Raw genomic sequence first — 11,291 nt, 5'->3', positions numbered from 1 at the left:
ACACTTTATGTCATATTCGTGCATTTTCCGGAACTAACCTATTAACAAGATGCCGAAGAGCCGCTTGCTCGTTTTCTGCTGTTTTTGGTTTCGAAATCCTAGTAACGAAATATTCTCGGAATTGGACGAAATCAACGCCCGTGGTCCTATTTTGCCACGAAGCTTCCAGAAGACCGAAGAGGAGTCTAAGTGGGGCCACGAGGCGCCGCCACCATAGGGCGGCGCGGCCCAGGCCCTGGCCGCGCCGACCTATGGCGTGGCGCCCTCGTGTGGCCCCCCACGTTGCCCTTCCGCCTACTTAAAGCCTCCGTCGCGAAACCCCCGCATCGAGAGCCACGATACGGAAAACCTTCCGGAGACGCCGCCGCCGCCAATCCCATCTCGGGGATTCCGGAGATCTCCTCCGGCACCCTGCCGGAGAGGGGAATCATCTCCCGGAGGACTCTTCACCGCCATGGTCGCCTCCGGAGTGATGAGTGAGTAGTTCACCCCTGGACTATGGGTCCATAGCAGTAGCTAGATGGTTGTCTTCTCCTCATTGTGCTTCATTGTTGGATCTTGTGAGCTGCCTAACATGATCAAGATCATCTATCTGTAATGCTATATGTTGTGTTTGTCGGGATCCGATGGATAGATAATACTATGTTATGTTAATTATCAAGTTATTACCTATGTGTTGTTTATGATCTTGCATGCTCTCCCGTTATTAGTAGAGGCTCTGGCCAAGTTTTTGCTCTTAACTCCAAGAGGGAGTATTTATGCTCGATAGTGGGTTCATGCCTCCATTGATATCTGGGACAGTGACAGAAAGTTCTAAGGTTGTGGAGTGCTGTTGCCACTAGGGATAAAACATTAATGCTATGTCTAAGGATGTAGTTGTTGATTACATTACGCACCATACTTAATGCAATTGTCTTTTGTTTTACAACTTAATACTGGAAGGGGTTCGGATGATAACCTGAAGTTGGACTTTTTAGGCATAGATGCAGTTGGATGGCGGTCTATGTACTTTGTCGTAATGCCCAATTAAATCTCACTGTACTTATCATGACATGTATGTGCATTGTTATGCCCTCTCTATTTGTCAATTGCCCGATCGTAATTTGTTCACCCAACATGCTTTTATCTTATGGGAGAGACACCTCTAGTGAACTGTGGACCCCGGTCCATTCTTTTATACTGAAATACAAATCTGCTGCAATACTTGTTCTTTACTGTTTTCTTGCAAACAATCATCTTCCACACAATACGGTTAATCCTTTGTTACAGCAAGCCGGTGAGATTGACAACCTCACTATTTCGTTGGGGCAAAGTACTTTGGTTGTGTTGTGCAGGTTCCACGTTGGCGCCGGAATCTCTGGTGTTGCGCCGCACTACATCCCGCCGCCATCAACCTTCAACGTGCTTCTTGACTCCTACTGGTTCGATTAAACCTTGGTTTCTAACTGAGGGAAACTTGCCGCTGTGCGCATTACACCTTCCTCTTGGGGTTCCCAACGGACGTGTCAATTACACGCATCACTCCACTACGCCCCGTACTACTAACAGCAAAACATCTGGCATACCCTAGCGTTCTAGCTAGGTCTTCTACTCTCTTTTTATTCAGCTATGTCTCGACAACACACAACACCGTGGGTTTAAACTGCCTCGTAAGATTACAAAGCTCTCAAAATGTCGCGTCGCTCCCCAGCCCTCGACAGTTCCAACATATGCAACTCATTGCTCCCGGCGGCGCTCCCCTACGGAGCCTGCCTTTACACCAGTTGCGTCAACTTTCTTTGGTTTCTTCGAGGCTGGCGGCTTCACCGGTGATACTGGCACGATTGGATTGGCATTGATCGTCTCCGTCTCTGGCACCCCTGTATCGCTCCCGGCCCCCTCCATCTCCTCTCCATCCTGAGGCTGCACCTTCCCATCAGTAATGCTCAGAGGCGCATCGCACTGCGGATTGATCCCAACCCCCGCACCCACCTGCACGCCCTCACTTGTTTCCTCCGACGGACGCTTTTGATTTTCTCCCTCCCGTCGTCCCCCTGGCACCTCCCTGTCATGTGGCTCCCTTCTTCCACATGCGTCCTCGCCCGCACCCCAGTAGTTTGGCGATGCCAGTCCTCCACCGGTGCCACCATCCAGCTCCCGTACTGTTTATCTTCCTCCTCGTGAACCCCATCACCGCATTCTTGATCTCCATGACCCAGGTAACCACAGACATCACAGAAACGGGGCAGCTTCTCATACATCACCTGAAAAGAGATTCGCTCGTTGCCCTCAGGATGCAGGTGAACAAACCTCAACAACCTCTTGTTCACATCAAGCCTCATCCGAACACGAACGAAGCTGCTGCCATTCACCCCCAAAGCATAAAGGTCTACTCCCTTCACCTCATCAATATGTGCCTCCATGTCACGCACAATCTCCTCCTTTCTGAACAGAGGTGGGACTCCCCTCACTTGGATCCACACATTGATATGGTCCAACACAGCCGAGCTAGGATCTGCAATCCCGTCATACAGTTCGATCATAACACCCAGCTGCCTGAAGATCTAGGGCCCATCATACATCACCCTATTCTAGTCTCCCAGACAGGACACCTGCAGTATGAACAGGTTGTCTTCTACTGGCCTGATCGACCACTTCTTTGCTAAGCCCCATGCCACATCCATCTTCTGGAAGAAAGGCTGGTTACTGAAGTGCCTATCAGTGTGCACACGTACCACCGCCATCCAGCGCGCCTCCTCCCGTAGATTCATGAAGTCATCCCGCGGGATCACCACATCATCGAGCTCCTCATCCACCAACACCAGCTTCTTCGACAGCTCGTCCAAAGCCGGTTTGGTTTTGGCGCTCGACGAGCCCCCCCTCCTTCGGGATCTTTGCTGCCATCGAAAGAGAAAAAACTGGGTTTCTCACACCATCCTTCCCCGTCACCGTCCCGATACCTCGCTCCTCACCCGTCCGCCAAGGCCGAGAAGACGCGCATGGCGTCCCTTTGATCAGCCCGAACGGAGCAGAGATCGGAGTAAGAGAATCGGATGTCGATCGGAGATGGGAAAGCCGCCTCTCACCGCCGTCACGGCCAGGAGAGTCAGAGCCCTAGGAAACCCTAGGTTTTGTTTCTTAGTACCAAAAACATAAAGGAACCACTGACAAAACATGGAGAAAACGTTCCTTCGTCGGCCCCTGATGGCAGTCCGGCCCAGCCAAGACCTATACTTTTTTTTTTTTTTTGTCGCCAAGACCTATACTGAAATGGGCCAATCCGCATTCAGGAGACAGGTTTATAAAGCAAAGCATGCTGCCTGTTTGTCTCCGACCAGGCCGCTGCCGTCGGCAGGCAGCCGCGGGTCAGCAGCAAGCATCGGTCTCACGCGCTGGCATCAAGCTCAATTACCTATTACTTCCTGGCAAGGGTTATGCAAATCTGGATCACTATGTTCCCAAGTCTTAATCGATTCGCTGCTGAAGATGTTGTTGACCGTGGCTAAACTTGCAATGCCAATTGCCAAGCCAGCTAGAAATAGATAAATTGTTCAGCTGCTATAGAAAGCTACAATACAAAGATGGCCATTGGCTGATAGCACCCATCGGTTTGGAATCCATCCGCGGCGATTTTTACAGTGGAAGTCAGCTAGAAATAGATAAATTGTACAGTGGAAGTTTGGAATCCATCCGCGGCGATTTTTACAGAGAGTTTTATAAAAGCCCAAGCCTTTGATTTGATTCGCTATGTTCAGTGCAGTCGAGAGGCCAACAAGGTAGCTCATGAATTAGCCAGAAGCTCTTTTAGTACAAATTCAGTTCTGAGGTGGACTAATGTTCCTCCAAATTTTATTATCCCCTTTGTACTAAATGATGTAACTCTCCTAAGGGGACTGGAAGATTTTTAATGAGGCGGCTTACTTGCTTGCTTGGTTAATATATTGTGTTTCAAAAAACAAAAAAAAACCATCGGGTATTCTGGTCGCCCGAAGCCCGGCGCATGAAGAATTCAAGGATGAAGAGCACGATCGACAACCACCGCTGTAACATAATGTGCATCCTACGTCCTTGCCACGGTAACAACACCGAAGTGGCTGGAGCAGACTAAAGTGCAGTGGTCTGTGTGTTTGTACACTAACACCAACACGTCTGTCCGCTGTCGCTACTGCTCAAGTGTCAGTTTAGTTTCTTCAGTTACAATAAAGTGCAGTGCTCTGTGTGTTTGTACTTTGTACACAACACGTCTGTCAGTAGCTAAGTCTAATTTTACGTTTGCTTAGACCTAAACCACGTCTGATCCTCGTGGGATGGCACAAGTTGTGGAGGGCGTGGCGAGTTTGTAGGGGAGATGGACATGGCGATGGCACCGTGAGTAAGCCCAGTCTTTGATCCCAGTTTTTAGCGTTTTCAGTTGTAAAACCGAGCTTGAAATAAAAGGAGCAAAAACAGAAAAGTGGTTAGTTCTACACCACGCAGAATACTCTGTCTCTCTCTGGTTGCCTTGTTCGTGTTCCTGTGAGTTCATCTCGGCCATTGTTGGCAACAATATACCAGCTTCTTCTTCCAGAATAGATCATAGAGCCAGTATCGAACGTACACAGCGCCACAGATACGTAAACGCGCCAGAATACATAGGCATTAGAACAAGACGACGGCTCGCGCCGGACGCCACACTGTTGGCACCGGATGTCACAAGCGAAGTGGGCAGCGTCTCGTCGAACTGGACGAAGGACCTGTAGGCGGCGTTGGGCTGCCAGAAGGCGGGGATGACCTGGTCGGCGACGAGGGACCTGCCGGACTCGTCGGTGACACGCAGCGAGAACGGGCCCTGCAGCGGGCGGAGCCTGTCGAGGCGCCAGATGGAGCCCCAGGACTCCTTCATCGGCGTCCAGAACCCCGTGGGCACCCTGTCCGGCAGCCGCGACTCCATGATGTCCACCTGCACGGCGTCGCCGTCGCCGTCCTCGTACTCCACCAGGATGGCTAGGTAGTTGGGGTTCGACCCGTGCTGCACGCGGAACGTCACCGTGAGCCCCGGGTACTGGCAGGGCACCCTGAGATGAACGCCATTCCCAGTGTTAGTTTCAGGAGCAACCAAGAACAGCAAGAGCGGCATGCTTTTTGGTGTTTACTGCTTTGTGATAGTATAAAAAACTGCCACTAGAATAGTTTTTTAGCCCGTAAAGTTAGGATGTGCAACTGTTGACAATTAGCCAGATGAAAGTGCAGGCAAAGCACAGAGTTGATTTTAACTAAGTTTGCTTTTGTACAGAAGCGGCCGTGGTAAGGAAAGTAGCCAATGGTGGCGAAGGAAAGCCGGATGCCATGGATGTCGTTGTCTGTTAAAGTTAAGCATGCTAAGATTAAGTAAGATGGTGACCTCTTGAACTGCATGTCGATGATGCCGGCGTGGCGGAGCTCGTCGTTGCGGCCGTACTTGGCCATGCGGCCGAAGGCGGTGCCGCTGAGGTCGAAGTGGTAGCGCGAGACCGGGTAGTAGTTCATGTCCGTGATGATCACCGTCTCCGGCACGCCGGAGCAGGCACGGTGGGCCAGGCACCTAATCTGCATCGCAAGCAAGAATCCAAGATCCATGGAATCAAATTATTCTCCATCACAGGCTGTCTCTCTCTCTAGGGGAAAGAAATCGCACGAGACGACAGCGTCGGCACATTACTGTCAGTGTGAAACGAGAGTGCATATGCCGGCCGCCGACGGTCGGTAGCTAACCTGGTAGCATGCGCCGCACCCCTTGCCGTCCTTGAAGATGGGCTGGTTGCCGCACGACGTCATGGAGGAGAAGGGGTACTGGTTCACGTTCTTGAACCCGCAAGCACCACCTGCATCCGGTGATTTGGTATCGACATACAGGGACCATAATCAGCATTCAGCAATGCAATTGACACAGAACAACTGATAGACATGGCAGTGGCAGTACCGTTGTCGTAGGGCCCGGCGCCGTTGGGAGCGCCGTACCAGGTGGCCCGGGCAGCGATCCAGCTGCCGTCGTCTGCATTGGTGCCGCCGGAGCTGGAATTGGAGGCGGGGACAATGGTGGCCGGGACATTGGTGGCGGGGACATTGGTTGCAGGGACATTGGTGGTGGGGGCAGGTGGAGGTGGGTAACAGAACAGATCAGGCAGAAAGCCGCAGCCGCGACATCCATGGGCCGCGAGCAGGCAGAACAGAGCGACCACGACGGCAGAGGAGAAGGCTGCTGCCATCGCTCGGCCGCTGGTGTGCTGTGGCGAATGCCGTACTCCGGTGGTTAATGCCGTCGGCGAAATGCCAATTTGTAGGCCCGCGCAGTAAAGGGATCCAACTGAGGCGCCGTCTTGTGCTTGTGGAAGGAAGGAATGTAGAAGTGGACCAAGGGCAGTGATTCGTCGCCTCCCTTTCTGACGGAGATTTCACACGCGAGGGCGAGCGGAAGCTGTGACAGGGACGCCGTCGTCGGAGCTATACCACTCCCTGATGTCCAGCTCCGGCCGCCTCGCCGGTGCATCAGATCCGGCAACCAGCTTCGCCTACGCGGAGACAGAGAGCACGAGCTACTGAAGCTACACGGCGGTGTAGGAGGGCATTGAAGTTGCCGAAGATGGTCTCTCCCATCTCCACCCCAACCTCTTCACTGCAGCAGAAGAGCAAGAAAGATTGAAGAAGATTCCTACCTAGGTACACAGTCTATCGAATCCTTGAGGTAAGAGAACAGATCACTGTAAAAGAAACGACAAGACTCACATTCTTCACCAGTCTGAGCAGTGTAGCGCAGGGAAGCAGATATGCCGCTCCGGCGAGAACAAACCGGCGGTCACGGAGCTGTAGGCCAATGTGAAGGGTCCGCCGGAGGAGATGCCACCGGGGGACCAGAAGGGGCCGTGGAACAACGCCGCTGCTGTCGACGGAGACCCTAATGGGCAGGGTCCCGGCGGCGGCGGCGGGGAAGAACGCTGGAGAAATGGCAAAGGCGACTGCGGGTGTGAGTGCGCGAGGATTTTGGGAGGCGAGTGGGACTGAGGGATATAGAGATTTTTTTTTTTCTTAAGAAGGATGGTGGGAACAGGGAAACAGAGACGAGGACGTTCGAAGCACTAGTGGGCTTGAAACCCTTTTATGATGCCCCAAACAAGTAGTATTACTAGTATCAATTATTGACCCAATACTTTGGTGGCCTGATAAGCCAATCAAATAGTCACAAGGCCCATCACTTAGCAAAATTTGAGCACTACACTTATAATGTGTCCGTTGGCAAAGGTTAGAAAAATATCAATTGTTCTAAAAAAAAAAGAGTTCAGTTTTGCTTGTCTTGCGTGGATCAAACTGAGAAGTATCACAATTTTGGTATAATTTTGTTTCCCAAAATAGATGGGATGCTCAAAACGACATAACTCTTGAATCGTTTGTCTGAATTACAACCTATTTTCATCATTGTGTTTGCTTCGACACGTTTTTGAAATTACATCTCATATTGATTGGTTCCGGCGATATTTTGACATAAGATGTACTTCGCACACTATTGCATGTGTACTTCATGTGGTGTACGTATTTCCCGAGTTATTATCTCTTTGCTTCTTGTGTATGAGTGTGTTTTTCTCATTTGGTAATATTAGTGTATAGTTCATCCGATGGTTGGGTTATAGCAAGTGCACTTCTTATGGGACTAAAATTTTAAAATGAAATATCTTACAGAGTAAAACCATTTGTCTGAATTACGAACAGTTTTCATCTTGCGCTTGTCACGTCGTAATCTTTGAAAATAGGTACATATTCATATGTTTCGACATGATTTTTATGATGCAAATTAATATTCTCGGATTGTATATGTCTACTTTACATGGAACTATGCACATACTTCTTATATTAGTGTCTAATTCGCATGGTGCGTCTATCGATGTCCTTTTGTGTGTGTTTTCATGTTTTTGTTTGTACTTTTCATGCTTGAGTGTGTGTTTTTTATGCATACTTCTCGTGTATGATTGTGTATTTCTTGTGTTTGTGTGTACTTTGTGGTTGGGTGTGTACTTCTCGTAATTGTGTCTGTGTTTTCTCGTGTTTGTATCGATAATTCACATGTTGATGTGTGGGTGTACTATGTACTTCCCAATTTAGTGTGTAAGGTGTGTACCTTATGTTGCTCTTTCTGTGTATTTTTGGGTTTTGTGTATCCCTGGTATGTGTGTAATTTTCACAATTGGTCTGTACGCCTCTCCCTTCTTCTTGCACTGTGTTGCAATGGTAATGTCTTGGAAGTACCAGCCATGATACCTGGATGTATTGGACTATCCAGAAGACCAAAAATTTGTATCACCTCACAGGTATCGGGAAGGGGCGTTAGGAGGTTCTGAATAAATAAAAGGAAGTGACTACCCAAGGCATATGAGTGATGCTTGGTAGCACCATGAAATTTCTTCTTGGAAGTTTCCAAAAACAAAACAAAAAATCTTAAAACGTTATGAACATAAACTGATATGTCCTGGCTCAAAGGTTCCAAAGGACATTTATTAAAAATATCTACAGTCATCTAGTGACTCCATCGTAGGTGAAAAACTTGAACCCAATGGTTCTCATAAATCTTCGGTTGAATGTTAAGAAGAAAAGGAGTATAATTATTTTTTCTCTTGGTCATCTCGTGATGGTCCGGAAATCCACGCAAGGTTTTTCAGTGGCTACAAAAGAGGTGTTTGTGTGAAGAAAAGGTAGAAACATGTTCGATTTTTAGATACACTTTGAGAGGTTCTGCAATTAATCAACTTACTCTTTGCATACACATTTTCATCTATAGTCCCTCTATCCCATAGGTCCAGTCGCAGATTACGAAACATGTTCGATTTTCAGATGCTCTTTGAAAGGTTTCGCAATGAACCAACTTACTCTTTGCATGCACAGTTCATATATACTCCCTCCGTTCCATGAATCTTGTCGTGGATTTGGATAATCTGCGACAAGAATTATTAAACAGAGTGAGTACAACATAACTATCACTCAAAAGAAAACATATAATATAGGATTCAAGATACCCTTTTCTTTTCCTAGCATTTTAGAGGTCATATAGTGTTCTACCCAAAAAGCATATGAACTACAACCGGCAGCGGAGTTTACTATCCAACTACCATATTAAATACATGAAGTCATGACAAAAAAAAAGTCAAACCAATTTTTTTAATGCAATGTATTTTTTCAACATTCTCGTGGTTTGCGTCACTCAAAATACATTGTACCTTTTTGAAACATTTTGCAGGTTCAAAATAAAATCTTGATGTATATGCACGAAAAATTATCTGTTGTACCTTTTGGATACTATTTTGATATTTTCAAAAATACTAGGTTTAGTATGTGTGCACCTGTTCAAACAAACTCTAAATTTAGAATATCCTTAACAAGAGCAGGCCCGAGCCCACGGTAGTGTGTCCCGTGCTGCCGCGCGAGGCCCACGAAATTTGGAGGCTTCTCTTTATATAAGTTATAATAGAAGAAATAATTATAGAAGCAATAAAGCCCATTTAGCTTTAGCCGTCTCGCGACTGGTAATTTGATGGCTATGAGGTTGCATGTTCGATTCCCATTGTAGCACAACGAGCATTTTGTGTAATTTATGTTCCTCCTTTTTCGATGTGCCAATTGATGCCTATGATGCCAAAAGTGCACTCGAATATCTTAACCTTTTAGATTCAACTAGTTAGTGTGTACGTGCAACGCACGTCTTCATCAAAGTAATGATGTACCTGAATTTTGAAGAAAATATTGTTATCGAGGATATTATAACTTTCCCTTACTCAACTCTGATCCTAATATTACTCATGATAGCATATATGTGCAATGCCTTACAGAAGCATGTCAAGAAATCTAATCATTCTACTGATGCCTTACATAAGCATCAATGCAATCACATTTAAAAATTTGAGCCTACAAATGATGGGAGCACTACGAAAATTCATCATATACAGTGTGACCTCTGTACTTGTTGCACCCCTCTTGGCTCTTGCTTCATCTTTCCACCAGCGACTACGACAGCCCTGTCCATTGTGAGTGCATTTTTCATGAACCAAGCCACTCGCCGACCAGCATGTATTCTAGCAGCTTGAAGGAAATAGTTCAATCCTGATTGGCGACCTACCTTGTAGTCAGTGTCATCAGTTAATAGTCAGACGCACCAGCTCAAGTGGACATGAAGAATGCGATGACTGCAACTTGAAGAGTGAAATATAAACGATAGTGCTAATAATCGATGTGCGCAGGTCATTGCAGATAGTATTTAACATGAGCAACAAAATTCTAAGGAATGCATATCAAAAGGAAAATCATTCTGTGGGGTCTACATATGAAGACAATAAACTAACAAATGATCTACCTGATCTGTAAAAGAGGTATATAAAATGTTTAAAATAAATAATGATGCTACATACAAAATCCAATTGATCTGTACATGCATTGTATTTACAGATTTCAATTTATTATGTGTGCCAAAATATTTAACAGGCAAGGCCTCTTGTCTTTCAAGCTTGACCTCCAGTGCCTCTTGGTGTTATCACACGAAAGTATGCAGACATGTTTCTTGCTAGATCATGAGCAAAGCATTTTCAATTGTAAATCAGTAGAATTATGTTGCTTAAGTTTTAGTCCAGTACACTTGTAAATTTCCTCTCCTCTGATAAGAAGATATGTAGATAGTTGGATGGATGGATGAATGAAGCTAGTACCATGGTACAAAATGTATGTACCTCATCGTCTTGCAGTTCCTTGAGAACGTACCTCATTAGATACATACTCCCCTTTAGATGTATAAACAGATCTTTGGATGTGATATTGGACAACTCCGTTTTAGATACTTGGGTATTCCAATCCATTACAAAAAACTAAGGAATTCAGATTGGTATCCGGTGGAGACCCGTTTTGAAGGTAAATTAGGATGCTAGAAAGGGAAGTTATTATCCTATGGTGATAGGTTAGTTCTTATTAATTCAGTGTTGACTAATTTACCAATGTTTATGTTGTCTTTCCTACAGATACCTGCTGGGGTAAGGAAACGTTTAGACCTCTATAGATCTCGATTCTTTTGGCAGTCTGACGAAAACAAAAAAAATACCGGCTTACAAAGTGGAATATTGTATGTAGACCCAAAGATCAAGGGGGGTTAGGTATTGAGGTACTCGAAATCAAGAATAAATGTTTATTGAGTAAATGGCTTTTTAAACTTTTAAATGATGACGGGGTGTGGCAAGAGTTGCTACATAACAAATATCTAACACATAAGACGTTATCGGAGGTACAGGCTAAGCCTACTGATTCCCCCTTTTGGAAAGGATTGATGGTGG

General features: G+C 46.5%; 1 pseudogene; it reads right to left on the bottom strand.

Moving 5' to 3' along the window:
* Positions 1 to 1,716: 1,716 nt before the first annotated feature.
* LOC124672606 lies at positions 1,717 to 6,203 on the bottom strand (annotated as a pseudogene).
* Between the last annotated feature and the right edge of the window lie 5,088 nt (positions 6,204 to 11,291).

Source organism: Lolium rigidum, chromosome 7, assembly GCF_022539505.1.
Source record: "Lolium rigidum isolate FL_2022 chromosome 7, APGP_CSIRO_Lrig_0.1, whole genome shotgun sequence".
Lineage (NCBI taxonomy): Eukaryota > Viridiplantae > Streptophyta > Magnoliopsida > Poales > Poaceae > Lolium > Lolium rigidum.
The sequence above is the reverse complement of the archived record's forward strand: the minus strand, read 5'-3'. Positions and strand labels throughout refer to the sequence as shown.